This window comes from Podarcis liolepis (genome assembly GCF_965112155.1).
Source record: "Podarcis liolepis genome assembly, chromosome: W".
NCBI lineage: Eukaryota > Metazoa > Chordata > Lepidosauria > Squamata > Lacertidae > Podarcis > Podarcis liolepis.
The window spans coordinates 8,648,131-8,672,706 of NC_139568.1; positions in this window are offsets into that span (position 1 = coordinate 8,648,131).

The window sequence follows — 24,576 nt, forward strand, 5'->3', positions numbered from 1 at the left end:
GTTAGGGGCACAAAGCCTTTGGAAATTCCTAGCCACATTCCTAGGCTGGTGCACCCTCTTTCAGCAGAAAGCACAGTCAAAAGCTTGCACCGCAGAAGAGCAGAAAAGCATATTTACAGACTTTATTTAGAACATGAACAGAACAAAAGAAAACACGTCCATTCTCAGTCAGCGTCTCTGACCGTCTGACAAAAATGAAAGGAATATCAGAACATAAACATCCTGTGAATAGGACATGCGCAGACTCTGTGACTCCCAAAGCCTGCTCCCTTTAAGGTGGAACGGAAATATCCTAACAGAAAGCACTGCAAATAACAAGGCCAGTGGAAGTGATGGTATTCCAGCTGAACTATTTAAAATTTTAAAAGATGATGCTGTTAAGGTGCTGCACTCAATATGCCAGCAAGTTTGGAAAACTCAGCAGTGGCCAGAGGATTGGAGAAGATCAGTCTACATCCCAATTCCAAAGAAGGGCAGTGCCAAAGCATACTCCAACTACCGCACAATTTCACTCATTTCACACGCTAGCAAGGTTATGCTTAAAATTCTACAAGGAAGGCTCAAGCAGTATGTGGACCGAGAACTCCCAGAAGTGCAAGCTGGATTTATAAGAGGCAGAGGAACCAGAGACCAAATTGCAAACATGCGCTGGATTATGGAGAAAGCTAGAGAGTTCCAGAAAGACATCTACTTCTGCTTCATTGACTATGCAAAAACCTTTGACTGTGTCGACCACAGCAAACTATGGCAAGTTCTTAAAGAAATGGGACTGCCTGATCACCTCATCTGTCTCCTGAGAAATCTCTATGTGGGACAAGAAGCTACAGTTAGAACTGGATATGGAACAACTGATTGGTTCAAAATTGGGAAAGGAGTACGACAAGGCTGCATATTGTCTCCCTGCTTATTTAACTTATATGCAGAATTCATCATGCGAAAGGCTGGGCTGGATGAATCCGAAGCCGGAATTAAGATTGCCGGAAGAAATATCAACAACCTCAGATATGCAGATGACACAACCTTGATGGCAGAAAGTGAGGAGGAATTAAAGAACCTTTTATTGAGGGTGAAAGAGGAGAGTGCAAAATATGGTCTGAAGCTCAACATCAAAAAAACGAAGATCATGGCCACTGGTCCCATCACCTCCTGGCAAATAGAAGGGGAAGAAATGGAGGCAGTAAGAGATTTTACTTTCTTGGGCTCCATGATCACTGCAGATGGTGACAGCAGTCACGAAATTAAAAGACGCCAGCTTCTTGGGAGAAAAGCAATGACAAACCTAGACAGCATCTTAAAAAGTAGAGACTGTTACGGAAAAGCAGCAATGCTGGGGCTGGAACACGGAGAGTGTTTTGACTATCTCGCTGTTCTGTGCAAGGACTTTTAAGCAGCTTGCGGTTAGTCTGCCAAGTAAGAGAAGGCAGTAAACAACCAAGAGTGACTCTTGGAATTTTACAGGCTCGAGAGTGAGAGCTGAGGCTTGGATTCAAAATGGATGCCAAGAAGGGGGGAGGCTTACCTTACCCACCTCCCCTAACTAATGACAATTATTCATCTTGGTCTATAAAGATGAAAGCCCTGCTACAGAATCAGAGGCTTTTTGGGGTGATTGAGAACCCCATTCCAGCAGCACCAACGCCAGGTTGGAATTCACAGAATGTGAAAGCCAGGACGGCTATAATTCTGTGTGTCTCGGATGACCAGCTCGTGCATATCCGGAATTTAGATAACGCGCGAGAGATTTGGGAGACGCTGCGTAGAACACATCAGAGAGATGCTGGTTCTTCAGCGTTGCTGCATTTTGAAAAGCTGACCAACCTGAGGCTTGCGCCTGATGGAGATGTACAAGCGCATTTGACTGAGATGAAGTTCCTGCGCCAGCAGGTGGCGGAACGCAATTTCCCTCTACAAGAGGAGGTCTTCTGCTTCATGATTATAAACAGCCTTAAAACTTATAAAACGGTTGCCAGTCAGCTTGGTTCCCTACTGGCCGCGGACCTCACCGCGGAGAGAGTGTGTGCGGTTGTTCTGAATGAACACGATCGACTTGCTGCACTGGATGTGAAGGACAGGGGGAGAGTAGCACAGGGTTCTGACTCCCCCACTGCTGATGCTACAGGAGAGCAGGCTGTAGCTTTGAGTGCTGTCCGATGTTACAATTGTGGACAGACTGGGCATCTTCAGTGGAACTGTAAGAAGCCACGTCAACAGAAAGGAGCCAAGGGGAGCTCTGCAAAGCCTGAGGCGCCAGGGAAAAGTTGTACCAAGTCCCAGGTAAAACCTGCAAAGGCTTTGATGTCGAAAGGAACCACACCAGAGGTGGAGAACACGTTTGTCATTGACACGGGTTGTACGAAACACATGACCCCACACAGAAGTCTGTTTTTGACGTTTAAGAAGCAAAGCTTCACTGTGAAGCAGGCCAACGGTCAGGAGCTGGAAGCGACCGGGTTTGGAACTGTGTATCTTGAAAGTCTGAACTTGACTATTAACAATGTGTACTTGGTTCCTGAGTTGAAGTTCAATCTGCTGAGTGTTTCGCAGATCGCAAAGAAAGGACTGAAACTGTCCTATGATGATGAAAGCTGCAAGATCTTCAAAGATGGAGAGCTGTATCTTTCTGTGTAGAAATGAATAATCACGGGAGACGAGAGAGGCAGGTGTAACATGAGGCGTCTGTCTGGGCGGACCCTGAGAGCCTCTTTTATTGAATATTACAAGCATTGCCACAGGTGTGCCTGTGGCTGATTGGTTGATACATACACACAGAAACTTGTGATTGGTTAACATAAGTACTAAGGCGGGAATTACATGTGAGAGGTGGGGATTACATGTGATCATTTATCATTGATGGAGTAAAGGCTGGGAATCGGAGCTAGAACTAGACAGGCATGAAGCCTCCTAATTGAATTGTAACTAGAGATTAATATGGCACAAACAATATAACAATCAGGTTCTGTAGATATGGTCAGCTAGGCATGGAGAGCAGGTACAGTTTGTTTTCCATGAGCTTAGGATGTCTGCTACTAATGATTGATCATAGCATGTGACAATGTAACAATCAGGTTCTGTAGTTGTGGTCAGCTAGGCGTGAAGAGCAGGTTCGTACAGTGTGTGCAAAAGCAGGGAAAAACCTACGAGCAAGACTTCTCAGAAAGCAAGAGAAAAGAGGAGCAAGGCTTCCCCAAAATGGAGCAGTTTTGTGCAGAAAGAGACTAACAGTTATGTGCAGAAAGAAGACTTCCCTTTATTTCTGCCAGAGAGAAAGATGGACTGTATTTGTTGACTTTTGATCAAAGTGATTACATGAAATGTAATGCATTTGATTCTAACGAAATTTCTCTCGCAGGTGTGACCAAGGATGCCCGGAAGGTGACCAGGGTCGACAGAGCATTTCAGCGGGTGTATGCTGATGTGATTGGTCCTCTAGCACCATCTAGAGGCAATGCAAGATATTATCTTGTGTGTGTGGATTGTTTCTCTCATTATGTGTGGGTATATACATTGGAGAAACCAAAAGAAGCCTTAGAAAGGTTTAAGGAGTTTTGTGACAAGGTTAAGAATGTGCATGATGCTAACATTGATTGTTTTTTCACAGATGAGAAGCCAATTTTTCTTTTACAGGATTTTCAGGAGTTCCTGCAGAAGAAAGGGATAAGGCACAAGGTTGCTGTTTCAGCGGAAGCGTGGAACAGGGGTGTCTGTGTAAGGGTGAACAAAGAATTGCAAAAGGGGATGAATGCGCAATTGCTTAGTTCACATTTGCCACATGAGTATTGGGCGGAGTCATTAATGTCTTATTGTCACACGTGGTTGAGAAAGGTTTCAAAAGATTTGGCAAGTTCTCCTTTTGAGAAGCTGTTCCATAGAAAACCTTCTGTTGCCCATTTTAAGGTTTTTGGGTCTCATGTGAGAACAGAAGCTCCAGGTGGAGTAAAGAATGCCAGAGGCATTTTTGTGGGATATGAAAAGGGTCTCTACAGAGTAATTTTGTCTGAATCTGGTCAGGTGATTCTCACAAAATTTCTAGAGAGTGCTCCTGAACAGGAGAGAGTAATTGTTCACACATTTCCCACAGAGGACAATTCAGATGATGATGATGATTTTACTGATTACAGTGGTGATGATGATGACAGTGATAGCTCACAGAGCTCAGTTGACACAGTCATTGAGAGGAAGTCTCACACAATGGATAGGCCTTCACAGATGGAGGACGAACCACTGTTTACTATTGGAACTGGTTCTCCAAAGAGTCCAGAGGCTGAACCAGTAAGCAGAGAGGATCAGCACCTCATACGCAGGTCTGAGAGAGTTACAAAGGGTTTCCGCCTTACTCTGCTCCTTTCTCTGTGAAGGCCTGCTCTTTAGCTTTCACATCGGAGCAAACCTCAACCCACCCCCTCCCAAAAAAACCTTTTTTATGAGCCCCCCTACTCTGCGTGTGCTTTCTTCAGCTCCTGTCTCAATGTGCAGAAATTGAGCACATGAATTTTCCAGCATCGGGAGTTTCCCCCAAGACAGTGTCCAGATCAGGCGTGTTTGTGTGGCTCCACGCTTGCAATTATTGGGGCTTTGGCTAAGAGGAGTGCATGCACTTTTAGCAAGACATAGCTAGCTAGCTAGACAGTTTACCTCCCTTTGCTACAGTTTAAATTTCTGCATGCCATCTGCTGTTGTGGAACAAGTTGTCCCCATGATACCTCTAGCCCAGTGCTCTCTAGGGCAGCCCACAGAAGCTCAAAAGAAATGTAGTCAAAAGAAATGTATGCTCTAGAAGGTCACAGGCTCCCCCGTCTTTGGGGTAGAGGTTTGCCGTCTGAGACTAGATCTTCAGGACTCATTTTTAATATAATTATCCTTAAATAAATTTGTATTTTTATTTGTAATCCATATCCCTAAGTAGTTCACTTTATTTTCTATTTTTAGTCCTGTTATTTCTTCTAATTCCTTTTTTCCTTTCTCGCCTATATTTTTAGTTAACAATTTCGATTTATCTTTGTTCAATTTGAATCCTGCTACTACACCAAATTCTTTCATTCTTTCCAATGCTTTATTTATACTTTCTTTTGGTGTTTTGGTTGTAATGATCACATCGTCTTCAAGTGCTCTTACTTTATAACACTGTGTCCCAAGACATATGCCCTTTATTTCTTCATCCTTTCTCAGAGCTATTAATAGAGTTTCTAATATTGTTATAAATAGGAGTGGGGATAAAGGACATCCCTGTCGCATCCCTCTCTCGATGTCGAATTCTTCTGTAATTTCATTGTTTAGGATTAATTTAGCTGTTTGTTTTTTGTAGATTGCTTGAATTCCATTCATAAATCTTTTACCTAAATTTAAGCTTTCACATGTGTCAGAGCTGCCCTAGGTCCCAGCTCACAAAGGACCAACGCCAATCCGTTGTTATATACAAAAGTCTTTATTGAAGTTCATTTTCGTTGTCACAGCCGCAGCGTGCAGCTCTACGTCTGAAACCCTAGACCTCTGAAGCTCCGTCTGAGTCTCCTCCCCCCAGACACCAGTTTAAGACTCTAGCCTTGCTCCACCTCTTCCTCTGCTCTTTCCTCCTCTGGGTCCGCCTGTCAGTTGGGGTTTCGCCCTTCCTAGACTCTTCTGACGCTGAGTCCCCTGAGTCTTCTCCCTGCCTCCGGCGGGCTTTAGGACCTGGTTCCCAATCCAGGCTTTCTGCTGTCCCGCGCGCCTGTACATTTGAACTTGGCGCGCGCGCCCAGCCGGCAACCTTCCTCCTGACCGTGACACTGCTCTTGTCACTGCTTCCCCCTTCGGGGAGGCTAGCTGAACCTGACCTCCCCTCCATTCCCCCACTCTCCGATGGAGGCGTGGTCAGTCCCGACTCATCTTCTCTCCCTGCTGGAGGAGACGCTGCCCCTGACGCATGGGACCCTTCCCCCCCACTACGCTCTGGTGGGGAAGCTGGTCCTGATCTCCAGCTGCTGCTTTGGGAGTCCCCGCTGGCCCCCCTTGCCCTGACCATCAGCGCCTCCTTCTGGGAATCTTCTGATTCGCTGGAGAGGCTCATGGAATCTCTCAGGTCACTGCTATACCCCCCTACGCTGCTCTCCGATTCTTCCCCTTCGCTCTCCATTTCCTCTCTCCCCTGTGCCTCTGTTCCTGAGGCCCTGACATCCATCCCCCCTCGAAGCCCCCCTTCCCCCCTCCCCCCTTTCGGGTGCGGGTTCCGGGTGCTCCAGTGCTGTGGGGGTGAGTGCGGGATACAGTTCTTTCCCCCCGTCGTGTAATCGACCAGCTGGATCCGACCAGTCCGTAATGGGCTCGTCGACGTCGATTTCCTCTGCTTCCATCTCTCTGCATTCGTGCTCGAACCCAGGATCCTCCCCCAACACGTCCATGTCCTCCCCTCCCCCTGTTACTTTGGGTGATGCTGCGTGTAGGGGTCCACTTAGTAGTTCCCTTCTCCACCCCACCTCCGGTTGATTGTCCCACCAATAAGAGCGGTCTGTGCCAAACCCCGAGAGTGATCCCTCTGGGGAGCTTGTTTCTGGCGCCGTTTCCTCCGCTGATGAGAACCCCTGGAACGTGCTGGTTGAAAGTGTGGGTGTGAAAAGCCAGTCGTCGAAAAAATCTGCCGGCATAGGTTTGTGTGGGAAGAGTGCATGGAACTTGTCTTTGAGGTAGTGCTCCTCCAGGGCATAGTCCGGTACCCAACTGTTGGCGCTGGCCGGGGTACCTTCCCTGGCGAGGAGATATTCGACTCCCTCTTCCCCCCATCTCGAGTCCAAAATCTCCGTGACCTCGTTGAGTGGCGCCGCCCTCGGTGACTCCCCCCCTGTTGGCGATTTTCTGAGTGGGTCTGGCGCGGTCCCTGGCGCCTGAAACCTGTGGGGTTCCTTGTAGGGTGTGAGCACCGACCTATGAAAGACCGGGTGCATTCTGGAGCCCTCCGGAAGTGTCAACCGGAAAGCCACTGGATTGATTTGTGCCTCGACTTGGTAAGGCCCTAGCTGCTTGTGTCCTAGCTTCTTCTTAGCTAACGATCTGGCCGGCATTGCCTGGGCCGCTAACCATACCCAGTCCCCCACCTGGATGTCTTCCCCTACTCTCCTGTGCCTGTCTGCCTGCACTTTGTAGGCGTGTTTTGCTAGTTCCAAGTGCCTTCGGAGTTGCTCGTGGACTTCCTGTAACTCTGCTGCCAAGTGCTCTGCTCCCCGTGGCTCCCCCTCCCCCTTCGTCTCAAACCCCGGGAAGGTTCTGGGATGCCGCCCATTGTTGGCGAAGAACGGTGTCACCCCTGTGGACCCGTGCTTCGTGTTGTTGTAGGCAAACTCGGCCAGCAGTAGGTAGTCCACCCAGGTCGAGGGCTGTTGATTCGCGTAGCATCGCAGGTACTGCTGCATGATGGCGTTGACCCTCTCCGCTTGTCCGTTGGTCTGCGGGTGTCGTGCCGACGCTAAGTTGATCTTGACGTTCAGGATGCCCAGCAGCTTCTGCCAGAAGCTCGAGATGAATTGGCGACCCCGGTCGGACAGGATGGACCGTGGCAAGCCGTGAACTTTGAACACGTGGTCTATGAACAGCTTGGCGGTCTGTTCCACTGTGGCCACCTTCGCGCAAGGAATGAAGTGTGCCATCTTGGTGAACAGGTCTACGACCACGAGTACCGCTGTTTTGCCTCGCGAGCTGGGCAGATCTGTGACAAAGTCCAGGGCCACTTTCTCCCACGGTTCGAGCGGCGTCTGTAGCGGTTCCAGCAGTCCCGCCGGCTTCCTGTGCACGGGTTTGGCCCTTTGGCAAGTGTCACACCTGGCAACGTAATCCGTGACCTCTCCCCGCATCTGGGGCCACCAAAAGTCTCTGGCTACTAGTTCCGCCGTCTTGTCCTTGCCGAACTGCCCAGCGCTGGGCGCGTCGTGTAACTGCTGCAGGACTTTCGCGCAGAGGTCGTCTCCCGGCACGTAGAGAGCCCCTTTGCGGGTGAGCAGTCCGTCGCGTATCTGGAACTCGTCGTCCTTCTCTGTGCCCCTTCGCACCTCCTCCATCTTGGATTGTGCGAACGGATCCGTCTGCAGCGCGCAACGCACCGCGTCCAGGTCCACGGTGACTGAAGCGCATGCCCACGCCTGCGGTGCAAAAATGTGTTTGGCCGCCACTGGTGCCGCTTCCTCGAGATACTGCGGTTTCCGGGAGAGTGCATCCGCCATGACGTTGTTGTCTCCCGGGATGTATTCTATCCTGAAGTCGAAATCCGCAAAGAACTCCGCCCAGCGGATGTGTCTTTGGTTCAGGAACCTCGCCGTGCGCCAGTACTCCAGGTTCTTATGGTCCGTGTGGACCTGCACAGTGTGTCTGGCTCCGATGAGGAAGTGCTGTCACGCCTTGAAGGCTGCATGAATGGCCAGCAACTCCCTGTCCCAGATGGTGTAGTTCTGTTCCGACTTGCTGAGTTTCCTGGAGTAGAATGCGCAGGGCCTCCAGTTCCCTTGCGGATCTTGCTGCAACAGGACCGCCCCCACCGCTCTGTCCGAGGCGTCCGTTTCGACCCTCATTGGTTTGCCGGGGTTTACGTGTAGCAGCTGTTCTTCGGACGCGAAGAGACGCTTGAGTCTCCGAAAAGACTGCTCCGCCTGATCCGTCCAGGTGAACTTCTTCTTCTTGGAGCTGAGGGTGTCCGTGATTGCCGCCGTCTCCTTCGCGAACCCCTTGATGAACTTGCGATAAAAGTTGGAGAATCCGACGAACTTCTGGACCTCCTTCCGATTGCGCAGGCTCTTCCAGTCCAACACCGAGCGGACCTTGGTGCTGTCCATGGCGAGTCCCTTGTCGGACAGCTTGTAGCCCAGGAAATCCACCTCCGTCACGTCGAACTGGCACTTCTCCAGTTTGGCGTAAAGTCTATGCTCCCGCAGTCTCTGCAGGACCTCCTTGACGTCTCCCTCGTGAGCCTCCTGCGATTCCGAGAAGATCAGGATGTCGTCTAGGAAGCATATGCACTTCTTGTAGAGGAGGCCCGCCAACACGTGGTGCATGAAAGCTTGGAAACAGTGTGAGCCATTTTGGAGACCAAACGGCATAACTCGATATTCATAGGTGCCTAGAGGCGTAAACATGGCCGTCTTCCACTCATCGCCCTCCCGCATGCGTATAAGGTTGTACGCCCCACGTAGGTCCAACTTGGTGAAGATTCGCCCCTTCCTCACCGTCGCGAGCAGGTCGTCGATCTTGGGCATGGGGAATGCTGTGGGCTTTGTCCTGGAATTTATGAGCCTGTAATCAACTACCAATCTGCGTTGGGGCGCGTCTTTCTTCTTCACGAAAAACACGGGACTGCCCCCCACTGCTTTGGATTCCTGGATGAACCCCCGCTTCAAGTTGTGATCTATGAACTCCCTGAGTTCTTGCAGTTCGTCCTCAGACATGGAATACAGTTTTCCAGTCGGCAGTGTCGCCCCTGGCAGGAGGTCAATCGTGCAGTCGTAGGGCCGGTGGGGAGGCAGCTTGTCCGTTTCCTTCTCGCAGAAGACCTCCAAAAATGCCTTGTACTTGTTGGGTACCGCTTGCACCATGCCTAGGTGTAGCTGTGGTCCATCCTCTTGCCCCTCCTCTTCCAGGCTGGTCCGGATGCAGTGTTCTGCGCAGTAGGAGGAGCAGAAGGTCAATTGCCGCTGGTACCACGCTAATGCCGGGCTGTGCCTATCCAGCCAACTCATGCCCAACACTATGGGCGTGTCCGACAGGTGGGTGACGTTAAAGCTGATGACTTCGCGGTGATTTCCAATTTGCATTACCATGGGCGGTGTTTGCTGTACCACCTGACCTCCCAGTAGCTCTCTGCCATCGACTGTGACGATGTTTAGGGGCATCGTGGCTGGTAGGAGCGCTATGCAATGCAGCTTGATGAAGTCCTCTCCTACAAAGTCTGCATTACTACCAGAGTCAATGGTAATAGGGACTTCCAGGGTGAGTCCATTGGGCAGCTGGAGAGATGCGGTGAGTTGCACCACTGGTTTGGGTGGGAGGGGGTCTGTGGGCTGCAAAATCTCTGGGGACTGCTTCACTGACTCGCCTGGCTGGGCCCCAGTGCCTCTGCCTCCAACCAGGCTTTGTCGTTTCCCTGTAGCTGTTCCCCCTGCTGAACTACTCCCCTTACTGTTGCTGAGGCTGCAGTGTGCCTCTGGATCCTCTGGGGACACTCTTTGGCCATGTGCTGTGCACTGTCGCAGATGTAACACTTCCTGCTCCCTCTAGGAGCCTTTGCCTTGACTGCTCCTGGTGTTTGGGCTCTGGTGGCTGTCGGAGCCCTGGCACCACCTATCTCCATCGGCTCTTCTCCCTCCCCCAGTGGAGGCGTGGATTGCGCGCGTCCCGTCTCTCTGTGTAGGAATGGAGTTGTTCTGGCTGGCGTGCGTGCCATACGTCCCTCATCCCTGCTCCACGGGTGTTCTTCCAGGCGCACCCCTATCGCCAGCGCCCTCTGGACGACTTCTGTGGTGCTGTTAGGTCTCTCCCCCCTCGCCAGTTCATCTTTCACGGCCCCATTTAGTCCTTCCCAGAACAGATCCCTCACGGCAGTGGAGTCCTTCTCCCAGCCCAACGCATTTACTAACGCAAAAAAGCGGGCGTGATATTGTCTCACCGTGGCTTTCCCTTGCTTCAGCCCATGCATCTCCCTCCTGGCCATATCCACATCCACCGTTGATAGAAAACAATCGTCCATGGCCCTGATAAATGCTTTTGAGTCTTGGAGGGCGGGATCATTTTCGCGCCACAAATTGCGCAGCCACGCTTTAGCTTCCCCATGCAGATGAGTTATTATGAACCCTACTTTCTCCTCCTCATCCCTAAAGTTTTTTCGAAGCAAATTGAGCGCGAAAACTATGTCTGCTCTGAAGTTGGGATACTGCTGCAGGCTCCCGTCGAAATGGGTTACGACGCTGCCCCCCCCCCTCTTCCCGAGGCCAACTCCCTCCGGCATGGGTCCCGGCAGCCGCTCCTTGCCCAACACTTCCGACCTGGATTGCAGATCCCGGCAGAGCGCTGCTGCTTCTCCTTCCCTCTTTCTGGATGCTGCTACTTCTGCGTAAAGCTTCGTGACTGCTTCTTGCAGTTCTGTCACCTTCTCCTCTGTAGTCATCTTTGCCGATCTTCGTGAGCTCGCAAAAAAATTTTTTTTTTGTCAGGCGGAGCTTACTGTCAGAGCTGCCCTAGGTCCCAGCTCACAAAGGACCAACGCCAATCCGTTGTTATATACAAAAGTCTTTATTGAAGTTCATTTTCGTTGTCACAGCCGCAGCGTGCAGCTCTACATCTGAAACCCTAGACCGCTGAAGCTCCGTCTGAGTCTCCTCCCCCCAGACACCAGTTTAAGACTCTAGCCTTGCTCCACCTCTTCCTCTGCTCTTTCCTCCTCTGGGTCCGCCTGTCAGTTGGGGTTTCGCCCTTCCTAGACTCTTCTGACGCTGAGTCCCCTGAGTCTTCTCCCTGCCTCCGGCGGACTTTAGGACCTGGTTCCCAATCCGGGCTTTCTGCTGTCCCGCGCGCCTGTACATTTGAACTTGGCGCGCGCGCCCAGCCGGCAACCTTCCTCCTGACCGTTACACTGCTCCTGTCACTGCTTCCCCCTTCGGGGAGGCTAGCTGAACCTGACCTCCCCTCCATTCCCCCACTCTCCGATGGAGGCGTGGTCAGTCCCAACTCATCTTCTCTCCCTGCTGGAGGAGACGCTGCCCCTGACGCATGGGACCCTTCCCCCCCACTACGCTCTGGTGGGGAAGCTGGTCCTGATCTCCAGCTGCTGCTTTGGGAGTCCCCGCTGGCCCCCCTTGCCCTGACCATCGGCGCCTCCTTCTGGGAATCTTCTGATTCGCTGGAGAGGCTCATGGAATCTCTCGGGTCACAGCTATACCCCCCTACGCTGCTCTCCGATTCTTCCCCTTCGCTCTCCATTTCCTCTCTCCCCTGTGCCTCTGTTCCTGAGGCCCTGACAACATGTTTTGATCATAACTTTCCAAGAGACACTGTCAAATGCCTTTTCAGCATCTACTAAAAGCATTGAAATTTCTTTACTTGGATTCATTTCAGCATATTTGTCAGGGGTTCAGGAGCAGAGGCAAGGGCAAGGGAGGAAACAGAGAGCGAGGGGGAGGAGGCAGAAGAAAAGATGAGTGATGACGACGACCCGAGATCTCCGAGTCTTTCCAGTGAATCAGAAGATTCACAGAAAGGAGCACCAGTGGCCAGGACAAGGGGGGGAGCCTAGGGGGACACCCCAGGAAGATAGAGCCAGAGGGGACTCAGAGGGGAGCAGTTGGAAATCGGGACCAGCGTCACCGCCAGAGAGCAGGGAAGAGGAAGGGCGCCAGGGATCAAGCGCTGGCAGCTCACAACAGGAGGGAGGGCACGAGTCAGGAGTGGCCACACCTCCATCGGGGAGCGAAGAAACGGTCAGACGGAAAGTGGAAGGTTGGGCGCGCGCGCCAAGTTCAAATGCACAGGAAAGTGACGCAGTAGGCAGCCCGGAGAGGGAGCCAGGTCCTAAAGCTCGGCGCAAGGAGACAGGAGGGTCCGGGGGGTCGGCGTCAGAGGAATCCCGGAGGGAAGAGACCCCGGGGGGCAGAGGGACCCAGAGGAGAACAGTCAGGCGGAAAAGGTGGAGCAGGGCTAGGATATTAAGTTGGTGCACAAGGGGCGGAGACTCAGACGGAGCTTCGCCGATCTAACCATAAGACGTAGAGTTGCACGCAGCAGCTTGAGAATGGAAACTGTAACTCAATAAAGACTTTTACTTAATGATCGCTGGCTAGCGTGATCCTCTGTGAGCTAGGATCGGGGAGCAGCTCTGACAATATTCTATTAAATCTATAATTATTCTAGTGTTGTCCCTTATTTGTCTGGCTGGTAAAAATCCTGCTTGATCTTTTTTAATTATCCTTTTTAGCAGAGTTTTCATTCTATTTGCAAGGACTCCAGTAAATATTTTATAGTCTATATTCAATAAAGATATTGGCCTGTAATTTTTTATAAGTCTCAAATCTGTACCTTGATTTGGGATAAGGGTTATTAATGCTTCTTGCCACAAGTTAGGTATTTCTCCTTTATCTAAAATTTCATTCATAATTAATTGCAATTTGGGTGTTATTATTTCCTCTAATTTTTTATAATATGTTACTGAGATTCCGTCTGGTCCAGGCGATTTCCCTTCCTTCATATTTTTAATCACTTTTTTAATCTCTTCAAGTTCAATATTTGAATTTAATATTGCATATTCTTTTTCTTCTATATCTGGTAGTCTATTTTCTGATAGGTATTTTTGAATTTTCTTTTCCTCTTTTAATTCTACTTTATATAAATTTTTGTAATGTTTTATAAAACTTTCTTTAATTTGTTTTGGGTCAATGATTTCCTTTTCTTCGTCAATAATTCTATTTATTACTCTTTCTACCTGTCTTTCTTTGATAAACCATGCCAGCATCCTACCCGGTTTATTTGCTTGTTCAAAATATCTTTGTTTCGTCCATATAATTTTTTTCTCTACTTCCCTATTTATTAAATTTGATAGATGGGCTTGTAAATTCTTTATTTGTTGGAGGATATCTTCATTCTTTGGGTTTTTCACTAGGTCTTTTTCTTTCTCTCTTATTTGTTTATTTATTTCCATAGTATTATTATCTTTATTTCTCCTTATCTTTCCCATTTGTTGTATTACAAACCCTCTCATATAGGCTTGGCTCGCTTCCCAAATCATTTTTTTATCCATATCCTGATTTTCATTTATTTCATAAAATTCTTTCAATATTTCCTTTGCCCTTTTAACCCTTTGATCGTCTCTCCATACCTCCTTGTTCATTCTCCACCTTCCCTTAGTATGATTTTGAAATTTCATTATTACCGATACCGGATTATGATCCAATATCGATCTGTTTAGTATTTCTGCTTTTTAAAGGAAGTATGGACAAATGGGGAAAATTAAAACTATCATTAGGAGGAAGAATATCTATGATTAAAATGATGATACTCCCCAAAATTCTATTTTTATTCCAAATGATTCCAATTGTAATAGGAACTAAATATTTTATAAGCTGGCAAAGAGACCTTGCAAATTTTATATGGCAGGGGGGGGGGGAGCAAGGATAAAATCAGAAGTAATGATGGGCCCAAAAGAAAGTGGAGGATTTGCAGTACCAGATTTAAGGAAGTATTCTGAGTCAGCGTGTTGGTGCTGGATAAAAAAAATGGATATTATTAAAAGATAATGAAGTCCTAACATTAGAGGACTGGGACAAAATATATGGATGGCACGGCTACTTATTCTATGATAAAAAAGAACAACACAAAAAATTTACAAACCACATAGTAAGAAAGGCTCTATTGGATGTGTGGGAAAGAACAAAAGGAAAAATTATTGAGAAAACTCCCCAATGGGTTTCGCCAATGGAAGCCACTACAATATTAAAGAGTAATGTAAAAGAGACTTGGCCAACATATAAGGAAATATTAGAGGAAGCAGATGGAAATATTAAATTAAAAACTTACAAACAATTACAAACATTTAGAATAAATTGGTTACAATATTATCAATTAAGAGCAACTTATGAAAAAGACATAAAAAGGGGGGGATTTGAAAATAAAACCTCAAAATTAGAAAAGGAAATACTACAGAGTGATCAAAAAATACTTGCAAAAATGTATAGACTATTAATGAAAACCACCCTAGAACAAGAGACAAAAGGGGAAAACATGTTAAAATGGGAGCACGATTTGGGATATGAGATAGATCGGGAAAGATGGAAAAAAAATTGGGAGGAAAATATAAATTTTACTGCTTGTGATTTATTAAGGGAGAATTTCAGAAAAATGCACCACAGATGGTACCTAACCCCTGACAGATTGTCAAAAATAAATAAAAGGAACAACGACAAATGTTGGAAATGTAACAGAACAAAAGGTACATTATATCACATGTGGTGGACTTGCCCAAAGATTAAAATCTTTTGGGACATGATCCATGACGAAATAAAAAAATTGATAAGGACATCACATAAAAAAAGGCAGAGGCAAATGTATTAGAAATCTTAGATAAAGATATCTCCAAAGAGAAAATTAACTTATTTCTATACGCGACAACAGCGGCAAGGATTTTGAGTGCTATTGGAAAGAGGAAAGCATCCCAACAAAAAGAGAATGGTTGGGGAAACTTTGTGAGTACCTGGAATTAGCAAAATTGACAGATATAATAAGGAGAAAATCCAAAACTATGGTTATGAAGCAATGGGAGTGTTTAAATGATTATTTACAAAACCAGGGCTCAACTAAAAAAATCTGGTTGTGTTTAGAATAATCTTGTGCATAATATAAAAAAAAATACAAAGTGAGACATTAAGGAAACCCAAAGGGAAAATATGAAGAACAGAGGCTCTGAAGAACGGATTATTAAAAACGCGTGAGGTAAACGGTGGAAGTCGGTTTTTTCTTTTTCTTTTTTTTCTTTTTTTTCTTTTTTTCTTTTTTCTTTCAAAAGAAACAATTTGTTTAAAGTAGATAAGGACAAGACGAAATTATACAATTGAATGTAAATATAGATGAGAAATGGCTATGTATTGTGAGTACTTATCTACTTTAAAAAAAAATTCATATATGACCTGTTTTTTTACTTTTTTATTCTCTTTTTGTTCCCTTTTTCTTTATTCTGATATCTTACATTTCATTTCACTTTGTTATCATGAATAGGATTTTAGAGAGGTAGAAATAACTGTAAATATGAAAAGAGACAAAACATTCTCTAATTCCTTTTCCTTGGATAGATGTATTTGTTTTTCTCTTTTGTATTTTCTTTTGTTGTGATTATGTATGTATTTTAACTTGTATTGAATAAAATTATCTATTAAAAAAAAAAGATCTGCAGCACTCATAAACATTTCACTCTGTAGAGATGAGTAGTCAGCACCGTCCGAATATAGGAGGAGGGGGGTGGGGGTGGAATACAGGGCTGAGAAATAGAAGAATGCGTTCAATCTCCTACACGAAGCCAGAGCCAATTATGAAGATTGACCAGTTGCTTATAGATCAAATGCATGGATCATGCAGCTGCAAAGAGGTCTACCCAGCTGCTCCCACAGGCAACATGGAATTCTTCTGTGCAATTTACTGTGTTGTTGCTGTTAAAGATGTAAGACAAGCCTATATTGCACTTCATTAAAAATGCCAGGTCACTTCACAACAATATACTGATGGACTCAGTAGAATCAGCAATCAGTACTGGGGCAGGGGCCTTGGCTGGCACCCTGCAATGCACGGCCCCTGCGCCAGTCCTGAGGAGGCTCAAGGCCAGGGGTCAGCAACCTTTTTCAGCCGTGGGCTGGTCCACCGTCCCTCACAGCATGTGGGGGGCAGGACTATATTTTGGAGAGAGAAAATGAACGAATTCCTATGCCCCACCAAGAACCCAGAGATGCATTTTAAATGAAAGGACACATTCTACTCATGGAAAAACACATTGATTCCCGGACTGTCCGTGGGCTGGATTGAGAAGACGATTGGGCCGCATCCGGCCCCCGGGCCTTCGGTTGCCTACCCCTGCTCAAGGCAATCACTTTCTGCACTTCACGTTAACGCAGAAGACGGCCCAGTTGTGCTCAGATGCTCAAAATTCCCTTTTCACCTTTGAATCTTTGGAGGGTCTGTTTCAGTTGGCATCGGGACAGCTCACCTAGCAGTGCAGCTGCCTTTATTGCAGAGGCAGGAAGTTTCTTTCCTTTCATATTCAGGATTTCTGTACTCACATAGAAATAATAAAATGGTTTCTGCTGTTTGTTAAAAGTCATGAATGAACTCTCACAACTCGTTGATAAGGTAGCTTGCTTGTGTTTTGAGAAATCGTATAAGAGGAGCATTCATAGGAAGCTGCACTTGACAGAGTCAATCTAGTCCAGCACTGCCTACACTGACTGGCAGCAGCGCTGCAGGGTTTTCAAATAGGGGAGAGTCCCAGCCCTGTCTGGTGGAGATCCTGGACTGAACCTGGGATCTCCTGCATGCAAAGCAAGGCCTCCCTCAACTCGGGAGGCGTGAGTTCTCTACTGTATTTCAACAAATGCTTTCACTTTATCATTTCATTTTCATCTGTATATTTTGTGCACATATTTTCCTGTATATTTTAGACAGAGAGGAGTAGCAATAGGGTTAGAGGCAAGGTTCAGAGTTAGTGTTGTGTGAGAATTTTAAAGCAGTTGAGTTTAAACAGGAGGGGATTTCACCTGAAGAGATGGCCAGCATTGTGAATCTGTAAGTAGGATTTTGTTTGCTTCTTTTTTGTAATCTTCTGGGGCGAGGGCTTGGGGTCCCCCACACGGCCAGCATCCCCATGGAATTCAACCCCTTCCTGAACAGCTTAACTTCTCTTCCCACCCGCCTTCCCATTCTCCCTCAAATCTCATTGCAGCTCAGCTGGTTAGAGGGAGCTGCAGATAGCACCAAGGTTGCAGGTCCGATTCCCATAAGGTACAGCTGCATATTCCTGCATTGCAGGGGGTTGGACTAGATGACCCCCGGGGTACCTTCCATGATCATTATTTTGGGATGCTTTTTATTACATTCGTAGCCCACTTTTCATCCAAGCAGTTCAAGGTGGCATTTATGGCTTGCCTTTCCCCCTGTTTTTCCCCTCACAACAAACCTGTTAGGCAGGCTAGGATGAGAGTGACTGGACCCAACATCAAACAGTGCACTTCATGACTGAGTGGGTCACTCTGGCTCTAAGAGAGTTTTCATTGCATTCTTTGGCTCATCTATGCCTTGATGCTTTGACGACCTTCCTAGCAGCCCCCTTCGCTCTCCAGGCAGGGCTGCTGTCCTAAAAGCATTATGCTGAGGGCTTCAGAGGTAGAGTGCCTCTGTTCCTGGAAGCTCTATATTGCTATGCTGAGTAATAGTAAGAGATGCTGTTGTTCTCCTCCAACAATTGGTGTAATCTGCTTCCCAGCCCTGCAGGCTACTTGTCCTTGTAGCATCGGCTGCCTGCAAATTTCAGCAACGGAGTAAACATGATGTGAAGAAGTTCCCACCAGCATTCTCAGATTAGTTGATTCAAAGCTCTCCCTCCATCCGCTTTCTCTCCAAGGCCACGATCATCTTGGATAACTCCTCCCTGCTCCTTTCCTTGTTGGTGTTTTAATAAATAAATAAATAAACAAATGATTAAAGATTTCTTAGTATACAAAAAAAGCGTGCCTTGTCTCTTTTGTCAAGTTGTGTTTTCTACAGATCAGTTTCATTTGTTGTGAGACATTAGTGTTGCATGCAGTGTTGGGTTAGGAAGAACAGAGGGGGGAAGAGGGGGAGGGTGGGGTCGGGTGGCAATGCTTCTCTTCTACTTAGTGTACAGGGGAAACTCGGAAAATTAGAATATCGTGGAAAAGTTCATTTATTTCAGTAATTCAACTTAAAAGGTGAAACTAATATATGAGATAGACTCATGACATGCAAAGCGAGATATGCCAAGCCTTTATTTGTTATGATTGTGATATTATGGCGTACAGCTGATGAAAACCCCAAATTAACAATCTCAGAAAATTTGAATATGAAATGAAATCAGCAAAACAAGGATTTCAAATAGAGAATAGAGATTGACCTCTGAGAAGTAGACGTTTCACCTTTTAAGTTGAATTACTGAAATAAATTGTAGCACCCTGCTTGTGGTTAACGCTTAGCTGGAATGAAATATTCAACACAGCAATAGAGAAATTAAAATAATAATTTATTTGTCAGACAAATAAATGAGAGACACAGTGGTATATGGTTACCAAAGCTCTGCCCACTCCAGCCCTGATGGCCAGCACTTATATTTCCTTAGCCCAGCCCCCTTGCTCCTCCTTTGGCTGCCTCTGTCCAATCAGCCTGGTTGAAATTCCTATTGGCTGTTTGCTAGAACCAATCATAAAAGATACACCCATTTCCCATTACCTTTTATGGGAGACAAAGAGCTATATTTCCTTCTGTCCATAAATGGCAGACAAGTAGCCATATATCTTACATTTGCCTCGACCAGGCACCTTAATTACCAGATAACCTTTTTGCCCTATTGCCCTATTACCCTATTGCCCCTTCACTCTAAAACAGATGGCTCATTAAATTTTATCTTAAACAGAGATCTTGGGTTCACCTTCTCACACACCATCAATGAAATAAGAATCTAACATAAGAATCTAACATTTCTTACTTTCTAAATCCTTTGCATAATTACATTTAAGCCAATATATTCCATACATTAACATATATAGCTTTTTAGAAGGCAAGGAACTTAGTAAAAACAGTTTCCAAAAGCAACCCCTTAAATTTGCACCCCCCTTTCAAGCCAGCTGATGTTTCTATTAGCTCTTGCCCTTTAACCTTATGAAAATATGGCTCAAGTCTAATGGGAGGCACCTAGTATTATTTTCTGTTAAACAATAAATCTCACTATTTACCAACTCTTAATTGTGTTTTTGCAGCTTGATTGTATTCTGTAATATGTAGGGTCACTGTAACCTTTGCTCCCAGCCTGTAATTTCCTTTTACAACTTTGAGAAGCGTGTCTCCTGCTACTGCTATAAATCAGAGGGGCCTCTGAGCAGGAAGACAAACAACTGCCAAAGCACCCAGCCAGCTGCTTTATGCCTGGCATGAAACACACAAGCATCTGCAAATATATCTTTTAAGCTCATTTTAAAATGCAGGCCTTGATCTGATGCCTCAAAATGAACTTTTCCACGATATTCTAATTTCCCGAGTTTCCCCTGTATGTGTGGGGTTTTGTGTCAGCATCACTTGTGTGGGTTCACTTACTATTCCCTTGTTGCATTTCCTTGGTGGTGAGAGAGGTTGGGGGGTGACCTAGGGTGTGGTTGGTGGTCTTTGGTTGGCTGCAGGGAGATTTGTTTTTGTGTGTGAGTGGGCACCTAGGGTACAAATAACCAGAAACCTCATCAAACTATACCTCCACAACTACAACCCCTCGTGGCGACAAATCAACAAATACCCGAGGAGATGCAACACCACAACATGCTCCTTTCCTTGTTGATACGATGTCCCGCAGCCAAAGTAGTGTGTGAAATGATATGGGTCTGCCTGCAACTGTTAGGCCACCCGTATTTGTGTTATAGCTATGCTGCAAAGACTCCCTGCCTTCTCTTACACACACACACCATTTTGGTTGTCGGCTTCTGTCTCAGGTTTTGAAATGTGTTGGGGAGGGGGCTTTACTGGGTTGTTTTTCACCTTTATTATGCATTTTGTGTTTTTATATTGCGATTTTTATGTTGTAACCAGTGCTTTTTTCTATTAAAAAAATGTTTGGGGTACTCTCATTTTGACTCAAGAAAATCACCATTTTATAGTTCAAATTGGGGAAAATAAATGCAGTACAGTAAATGGACAAAAGATTCACAAAATGTTTCGGGGTGTGCGTACCCCTGCATCCCCCCAGAAAAAAGCACTGGTTGTAACTGAGACCTGTGGGTATAGGGCGGTATAACAACAACAACAACAAGGTCTGCCCCTCTCCTTCTCTTCTAGGTTCAGGCGACTGAGGGACATGGCAGCCCGCAAGAAGAAGGGGACGCGCAAAGTCCCCAAGAAGTCCAGGGTTGCTGTGGGCCCACGTGAGCAAATGCTTCCTTTTCATTTTGGAGCGTAAGGAGGGGTGGCCTTAATGCTCTAATACTCAACTGTGGAAAATAAGTAGAAATGAACTAACCTGCCCCCATGTCCTTTCCTTCTTCTCTTGTTGCAGATGGTTCAGAGACTGGCAGGGTCTTGGCATCGCCTGTGGTTAGTGTTTGAGAAAACAGCACAGTACATACGAAATCCCTCACCCCCCCCATCCACCAGTGCTATTTATACCCCCATTTTGGCGTTCTCAGATGCAGAGAAGCCCTCCTGCCATGAACTGACAGCCTGACTCTTGCCATTTCAGCAACTGGAGAAAGATGAGATGTTCCTCTGCTGCGTGCTGGCCACTTGCTCGGAGGCCCGCCAGAGAGAAAAGGACAGGTTGAGGTACTCCAAAAAGATGGCCGTCAAGGCAATTGTGGTGAGTGAGAGGTTGCATGAGGTATCCAGGGGTGAGGGGGGCAGGAGAGCTGGGGATGGGATTTGGGGGATGCTGGGCAGAAGGAAGGCCTGGCAGGGTCTGGCCAAGAGAAGGGTTGTGCAGGCATTTGGCATTACATTGCCAATTCCTGCACTGAGTTTGGGGTTGGAGGAATCCACCTGATGTCCGTAGGAAACTGACGTTTTCCCCCTCCGCCCTCTGTTCTCTACCAGGATCTCATGGGACGGATTGCGTGCTTTACGCAGCCTGAATTGGCCCTTGCTACGGCACTGGAAGCCCTTTACCAACTGAGGTATACCGGTTTTTTTGAGCTTGACAAGGAGCTGGCGGGGGGGGGGGGGCAGAATGTGGAAAGGTGTTACCAGACCTTGCCACTGCAGTGAATTAGATTGGAAGAATTGCTTACAATTTCTTGGGTTTCTTGCGTTCAAAAAGCTTTATTCATGCAGCAACAATTTACAGGATGAGTGGAGATGTAAGAGAGAAAATAGAAGCTATATTGTCTAGAGATGACTGCGAAATGGCTCAGCTTTTAGGGGTGGGATTAACTAAGACCTAGAGGCTTGCAACCAAGTGCCAGGTAGACTGCCGCATAAACAGTGCCCTTGTGTGTTTATTTTAATTTTACCTTTATTCATTTTTAGCCTGTAAAATCTATACGCTGCTTGATTGTCAAAAGTGGTTTAAGCTAACACATTCATTCACTAGAAGTTCAAGAGAATGAAATGTATTTGATGCTCCTCCCCCCCAATATGAGACAGAGTCTAAAAAGGTTTCCCTCCTTCTCTCCAGCCTCATGAAGCCCAAATTACCACTGAAGCTCCACAGCCTGATTGTGCATGCAGCCTTTGTGGCGGTCATTGAGGTCAAAACTGAGCCCGACAAGCAGGTACCGTATTTTTCGCCCTATAGGACGCACCGGCCCATAGGACGCACCTAGTTTTCAGGGGGGGTCAAGGAAAAAATTATGATTCCCCCCCCCCCAGCTCTGGGAGCAGCGGACAGGCTGCACGCAGCCTGTGCGCTACTCCAAGTCCTTCTCCCTGCTTTTGCGGGAGGTGGCGGAATTCCCACACCTCCTGCAAAAGCCCACAGGAGCCCCACGTGACTCCTGTGGGCTTTTCGACCAGGAGGGAGAAGGGACAGAAACAGCCAGTTTCCCTCCTCGGGGAAAAGCCCCCAAGAGCTTTAAAGGGTGCGCGGCTCCTGCAGGCTTTTCTAGGAGGTGGGGGAATTCCCCCACCTCCTAGAAAAGCCGCGGAGCCCCTTTAAAGAGCAGACAGCTTTTGCGGGCTTTTGCGGGAGGTGGGGGAATTCCCCCATCTCCCCCAAAAGCCCGCAGGAGGGAGAAGGGACTGACTCGGCCAGTCAGTCCCTTCTCCCTCCTTGGGGAAAAGCCCCCAAGAGCCGCTTGCTCTTTAAAGGGTGCGCGGCTCCTGCAGGCTTTTCTAGGAGGTGGGGGAATCCCCCCCCCTCGTAGAAAAGCCAGCAGAAGCCACGGAGCCCCTTTAAAGAACGCGCGGCTTTTGCCTGCTTTTGTGGGAGGTGGGGGAATTATAAATAGTCCTTAAATTTTTTCCAGTCCTCTTCCATTGTTTCTTCTCCCAAATCTCGGATTCTGTCAGTCATTTCAGCCAGTTCCATATAGTCCATCAATTGCGTCTGCCACTCTTCCAGTGTGGGCAAATCTTGTGTCTTCCAATATTTTGCAATGAGTATTCTTGCTGCTGTGGTTGCGTACATAAAAAAAGTTCTGTCCTTCTTTAATACCTTTTGGCCAACAATGCCCAAAAGGAAGGCCTCTGGTTTCTTGGGAAAAGTATACTTAAATACCTTTTTTTAACTCATTATATATCATTTCCCAGAAGGCCCTCACTTTTGGACAAGTCCACCAAAGGTGAAAGAATGTCCCTTCAGCCTCCTTACATTTCCAACACTTGTTATCAGACAGGTGATATATTTTTGCAAGCTTGACTGGGGTCATGTACCACCTATATATCATTTTCATAATATTTTCTTTCAAGGCATTACATGCCGTGAATTTCATTCCGGTGGTCCATAACCTTTCCCAGTCCTCAAACATAATGTTATACCCAATATCCTGCGCCCATTTTATCATGGCTGATTTGACTGTCTCATCCTGGGTATTCCATTTAAGCAGCAAGTTATACATTCTCGAAAGTACCTTAGTCTTTGGTTCAAGCAGTTCTGTCTCTAACTTCGATTTTTCCACCTGGAATCCTATTTTTTTGTCCATTTTGAAAACCTCTTGAATTTGAGCATAATGTAACCATGTAATTTTCATAGAATGAAAATTAGATCAAGTAAGCTAAAGAAATTCCCGGGTGACTGTTTAGTCACATTTAAAGATAGAGAGATGAGAAATCTGATTTTGCAAAGGAATAGAGAGAAGAGATTATATATTGACGGGAACTATATAATCATATTTAAAGATATTCCAATAAGGTTGTTGAAACGAAGAGAAGCGTACAAACCACTGGTGCAACTACTTAAGAAAAACAAGATTGATTTCAGATAGGAATTTCCGGAAGGAGTCTCATTCTTCTATAAAGGAGTAAAAAGAAGATTGTTAAGCCCTGAGGAAATAGGAAAATTCACAAGAAGATATAAATAACTACAACAAGGAGAGGAAGAGGCTAAAGGAGCAGAAGGAGGATTAAGATTGAGGGAGGAACTTGAATTAGGAGAAGAAGAAGAACAGACTGGGAGAGAATCAGAAGAAGAGGAAGAAGAAGAAGAAGGAGAAGAGACAGAAAGACTATAAGGTTAAAACTTAAATTTAGACAGCGGCAAGAAGAATGACGTTAAAATTATGGAACTGGAACATTAATGGAATGAACGACAAGAAGAAACGGAATGGAATTGAACGTATTTTAAAAAAGAAGAATTTGGATATCATATGCCTTCAAGAAACGCATGTGGCCAAAAAACATAGGAAAATCCTCGTTAACAAAAGGTTAGGGAATGAATTTATATCCTCGGATAAAGAGAAAAAAAGAGGTGTTGTTGTTGGCTTTTTGCAGTATAGTAACGCTGCAGAGAGCTTGCTGGGGAGATCATGCATTAAAAAGAAAGGACTCAAAAATAACTTAAGGAAGGTTTTAATAAGAAAAACAAACACTCCATTTACACTAAATACATCAACAAACCAAACCAGACCCAACCACCAACCCATCCCCCAGGGTAATGGGAGAGCTAGATGCTGCACCTTATATACTCTACCCAAATGCTGACACACCTTAATCAAATACAACTCAGCAGCACCTGCTACATTTCACAGCTGTAAAGCTGGGTCTCGTTAGTTTGTTCTGGCCCTTGCTCCGGCCCCTTAAATACATACACATGGAGTGGAACAATGATGAACCTTTACATTTAAAGAAACCATTCAACATTTCCCCTGTGGTTCATCATTGTGGAACAAAAACATAAAGCATACTTTGTACATGTTTTTCATGTGTAACCTTTGGAAGTGCTTTAGTAAAAATGTCCGC